Source organism: Vicia villosa, linkage group LG5 (genome assembly GCF_029867415.1).
Source record: "Vicia villosa cultivar HV-30 ecotype Madison, WI linkage group LG5, Vvil1.0, whole genome shotgun sequence".
In the NCBI taxonomy this organism is placed as follows: domain Eukaryota; kingdom Viridiplantae; phylum Streptophyta; class Magnoliopsida; order Fabales; family Fabaceae; genus Vicia; species Vicia villosa.
The window spans coordinates 14,641,912-14,647,911 of NC_081184.1; positions in this window are offsets into that span (position 1 = coordinate 14,641,912).

Here is a 6,000-nt window from a genome sequence, read left to right on the forward strand (position 1 = left end):
TATATCCCAGTGGCACAAAATATCTGTGAAAAAGAGGTGCTTGTGAATTTCTTGACTAACCCACATGAGGAAAGATTGAAACTTAGGCCAACAAATATTCTAATGGAGGACCGAGGAATCCCTGTTTCCTAAGGAGGCATGAATTTGCTACTGAACCTGACTTTTTCTTCCCAATAAGCATCTTATCCCACATTTCCCATGATGGGAAGAAATTCTCAATCAAAGTCCTCACTCAAGCCATTTCAAGTTACATCATGAGTTGTTATAAACTTCCAGAAGGTTGTTATAATGATATAAATTTTATGCTAGTCGAATTTTGGTGGTGCGCCAAATGTAGAGAGAGGAAAATTCATTGGATGGGCTGTGAAAGATTGACAAAGAAAAAAAATAGAGAGGCATAAGCTTTAGAAGAACCAGTGGTTTTAATACAATCCTTTTGGGGAAGAATTACACAATACTACTCACAAGAGAGAAATCCTTGTTAGGGGGAGTCTTCAAAGGAATATACTATCCAAGTTGCTTTATTCTGCATGAAAATGTGAGATTTTCCGTAAGTTATGCTTGGAGGAATATTCTCAGTGCAAGTTATTTGGGAAGCCTCTAGATGAAGGGTCAAAATTTAGGAAAATGTAAAAGTATGGAAAGATAACTGGCTGCCTGGCCAGATAGGTTTTTCAATCCACAATCTAGTGAGGGTTATCAACCAAGATGCCATGGTAAGTGAACTCATTGGAAAATATATTTTCACTTCAAGAATGAGCCTTTTATGGGTAAGTTTTAGCATGAATGGAGTAGTTTTTAGCATTCCCTTATCAATAAGGTGGCCCGAAGATAAGATTATTTGGCAAAACGAGAGAAGAGTGTGGAATACTCAGTCAGATCCATCTATAACATTTTAGGTGTAGCGAAAACATAGAAGAAATTGGGTCCCGAACACGCCCCCTCAAAAGTAATAGAAGGAGATTTGACATTCCCCCATTCAAAATAGTATCAAGAATTTCATGAGGAGACCAACAAAGAATATTTTACCAACAAGAAGCAACCTGTTGAAAAAAAGATTGAGGTTGGAGTTGCCATGCCCTCTATGTCTATCTAATTCTGAATTTGCACAACACCTCTTTATGCAACGCGCTTTAGCTAAATTGGTACGGTTCTCCCCTTATTCACATTCCCTCTAATTTAGGATTAAATGATTGGTTGTTGCACTTGTTAAAGTCTAGAGACTCCATTTGGACTCAAATATTTTGCACTACTTTGTGGAAAATCTGGCCTGCAAGGAATCTTTGCCTTTCCAACAACAACACTTCATGACTCAATTTGTAACAGAAAAAGCACTTGACTTCGTGTTGGAATTCAACAAGGCTAACCCAAGCTTATGAGTACAAAGAAAATTGATTCAGGTTGGTGATAAGGAACCAAAATACCAAGGATTTAACATTATTCAAGTGGACGCAGACTGTTATCGAGAGGGTTTCATAACAATGGGTTGTGTGATTAATAACCAATCAATCGAAATCATCCTAGTTGTACGTGAAAAGAAAAAACATATATGTGGAACCTACTATAGCTGCAGCCTTAGCGATCTGGTGGTGTCTACAAATTGCGTATGATCTGAAGTTGGAACTCATGCTTGTTCAATCAGATGCACTTACTATTGTTGACTATTTGAATTATGTTCTTTTTTCTGGTGTTTAGAACCCGTTATTTTAGATTGTAAACTATTTTTGAGTAATTTTAAGGACGTTGCTATCATGTTTATGACTAGGAACTTTAATGTAGCCATAATATGATTGGCATTGGAAAAATTGTTGGCTCCAAGATATGGCCGAGTTGCATCCCAACAGTTGGAGTAGACTTTCCTTGTAATGTTTTTATGTTTCTATCGTTTTTTCTTGAATGAAAAGCTTGAATTTCGAAGAAAAAAACAATGCTGAATATTTAGGGTTGAGTTCGAACCCAATATCTCTGATTAAATTGAAACCGATCTTTTAGCATCTCATCTGAATTCTAGGATCGCTCGTTTATGTTTTGATAGTCACTAATCATCCTTCTAAATTTCTCTATTTAAGTGTATATGACATCATATTAAAATGACATTCAATTTTCATAATTAACCTTTTAAAATAAAATAAGAAAAAACTCAACAAAAAAAAACTTTGAATTTCAAAGTTTTTGGAATTTTAAAAACATTTTTATTTATTAATTTAAAGAAAAAAAATCACGCAATATTTGAGTTTGATGCTACAAATTGAGAGAGACTATCAGATCGCATAATAAAGAAATATAAGAGGACAAAATCAATAGAGAAAAAGAAAAAGACAGAAGGTCAAAGTCGCACAATTTAAGGTCAAAATTAAAATCAAGTATATAGAAATGTAATTCACAAAGAACCTTCTTGTGCCTGCTAAATTTACCAAGAGGTATGAATATGAACTTTTCAAAGTTTCACATCTCATTGTCAAGCCAATTGTTTTATAATCATTCAACGAACAAAGTGATTTGGATGATGTAATAGTAATAATTATATAATAACAATGACATTAAATATTCCAAAAAAAAGAGAAGAAAAACACGTTATTAATTAGTATGACATATCTTGTTTATATGCACATACGTAAATTAATTATTACTGTTACATTGTCAATTAGTCTTGTTAGCTGCCTTTGGAGTTTGGATAGACTCCCCACTATGGTCAATAATTGATTTATAAAATGAGAAATAAATGGTGAAATTTTGACAGCCTCTTAGAATAATAAATAATAATTGGATTAATTTAGAAAATTTCTTTATCCACCTCCCTATGGGGTCACCCCCAGCGAAATTCCCAACTTACCCCTGCTTCGGAGATTCATCTCCAGAGTTTTTTTTTTAGATTTTTATAGATTTCGGAGATGCATTTCCGAAATGCATCAAAATTCATTTATTTTTTACAATCAGGTAAGAAAACCATTACAGGACTCAGACGGTTACCTTCTAAGAAATGTGGTAACACTTTCCTACTTAAAAGCCTACGTAACAAAAATTGGGAAGCTCCACAGCCACGCGCTAATTCCATTTTGTTACTTACAGTACGTAGTACGTATTTTTATTAAAAGAATAAAAAAACCTTTTGAAATTTCGAAGTTCCCTTTTCCTTCTCCCCACCACTCTCAGACGGTTAACTTCTAAACACTTTCCTATTTAAAAGCTTCTCACCCATTTTTCTTTCAAAATATCCCAAATCATTTTCGATCCTAAGTCTTCTTCTTTGCTTTAACGTTTTCTATCTCTTGTTACTGCTTTCATCACAATGTCTCGCCGCGGTGGAGGAAATCATCCCGAAAATCGCCGGAGTCAACCATCTCCTGCACATTCTCAACAATCATCCGTCAATGCTGCAGGATAAGGCCGTGGTGGTGGTGGCCGTGGCTCTCGCGGTGGACGTACCTCTGGTTCTTCTTCCTCCGGACATCCACCTCCCCCGTCATATGCTCCGGCCCCGGTTACCTCTCCTCCGTTTGTTGTTGCAGCTGCGGTTGTTCGTCCATCTATTTCAGCGCCGTTTGTTCCATCTGTCGCAGCGCCGGTTGCTTCCTTGAGTTCGGCTCTGATCTCCATCGAGAGCCTGACTGCCGAAGTTAAACAGAAGGCTACTCTAGAGTCGGCTCCGTCGTCTCAGAAGGCGGTTAGGTTCCCTAACCGACCTGGTTACGGTCAATTGGGAAGGAAAATTCAAGTTCATGCTAATCATTTTCAGTTGCGAGTGGCTGATAAGGATCTACACCACTATGATGTAAGTATAGTTTGCTCATAAGTTTTTTGTTGTTGTTTATTATGTTGGTAAGTTACAATGTGGTATGAATTTCTAGAGGATCAGGACTTTCTAACCTGCTGCAGCGTCTCCTCCATCGTCTTCATCCGATTAAATAAAGCGAATCGTTCTTGTTTGTTATTTTTCTTATGTCCAGACCTTTTTTCGGAAGTGCATTTCCGAATTCCTCCAAGGGGGTAAATTCGGAGATGAACTTCCGAGAACACCACATTTTCTGAAAAATAACTTTATTTCGGAGATGCATCTCCGAAATCAATATTTTATATTAAAAAAAACACTTTTTCGGAGATACATTTCCGAAAACACCTTTTTTTTCAAAAAAAGTACATTTTCAGAAATGAACTTCCGAAAATAGGGGTATTGTGGTAAATTCACCAGAGGTGGCCAAGAAGGTTAGGAGGTGGGTGAAGAAATTTTCTTAATTTATAAATATAAGATGATATGAGAAAAGATAATTTTTTAAAAGACTTTGAACTTTTAAATTTACGCATGTTTTTTTTAACCAACTGAACATTAAGCTATAAAAAGAAATAGGACTCAACTAACCAACAATTGACACCATTGGTAATTCCAATTAAGTTATGACATTCCCATCAAGATTTTTTTATAAGCCAAAAATATTATTGAAAGGAGTATAAGAGATATTCTAGCATTACAATAATATCAAAATGTCATAGTCTCTAAACAACATTAATATATATTAAATAAACTAAGATTTTGATTTTGTCCCGTTAAACCAACTTAGTTGGTAATTATACAGAAACATCAGATGCAATAGAGCAGGTTAAAAATTATAGACGCTAGACTACTTGATAATAAAAAGTCTAAGATTTTATCAATTACTGAGACATTACAATGAATTATCCATCCAATCGTCAAAGATAGGATTTGTATGTAACTTTCTCTAGCTTATTAACCATCTCCATGTCATAGTTTGGTTTTGTTTTCAAGTCTCTAAAAGTCTGCGGTAATTCCTTTAAGCATCATGCCATTCACTACTACAAAATAGACCTTTCGAAACACAATATTACAACGACCTTTATGTTAACTGTGGTAATAACTCATTTTTGGGCGTTTTTTTATTTACTAAAAGATATTTCACTACGATCATTGTTAACAAGCGTAGTAAAATGTATCTGGAGTGAAAGAGTTCAAATCTCAGCCCCAACAATTTTTCAATTATCATGACAAAATGGGCTTGACTTTGTATATCACCACGATTCTTTTAATCATAAACTGCAATCATTTCATCACACTTCGTCTTACTAACTATGGAAGAAGATGTTATATATTTATATATAAGCAAAACTATCTCTCGCTTCAGTATATAACAATTGTCTCTCTTATAAGAAAACCCTAATATCTATTTCACTCATCTCTCTCAAAAGAAAAACCTAACATCTATTTCACTCATCTCTCTCAAAACAAAACTCTAACATATATGTCACTCGTCTCGCTCATATTGAAATCCTAAACTTATGCAGCGAACTCGTCTTCTTCAAATATTAGGAAATGGCTACCTTACATGTTCGTCTTCACAATAGTTTATGTTTCAAAATCTTTTTATCTATTATTGTTTACGTTTCAATAGTTTGTTTCATAATGTTTGAACTTTTTACTTGTTTTGACTTGTAGGTATGGATGAGTGAATAAAAAAATTAATGATGATGAAGCTAAAGTGAGCGCCGCAAACTTGTGTGAAATACCGATAATGACATCCAATCAAAATTAACACAAGTTTGCAGCTTTCACTTCAACTTCATCCTCCTTTCATTTTAGATGCCATTATGAGACATGTACGTTTCTGAAATATTTTATGAGTTGATATGTTGTTGTTGTTATCAATAAAAGTTGTATGTTGTTTAAGGTTTGTTGTTGATGAATGTTGTTGTTAACTAGTAATATACCCGTGCGGATTATTTAGTGTAAAATTATACTGTAAATTGAGAGTTATGTTTATGTATATTTAGCTGTAAATTGAAAATAAAATTTTGTGTTTCAAATAAAGACAATTGTTAATTAAAATAAAATAGGTATTTTGCTGATAAGGTTATTATATCTTAAGTGATTTGAGTGTTTTTCCAACACCTTACCGAATATATAAGTTTTCGGATTATATTAGAAAATAATAATATGATAAAGTTATGTTAGAAATCAAGTTACACGTTCAATACTAGACAAGAATTTTT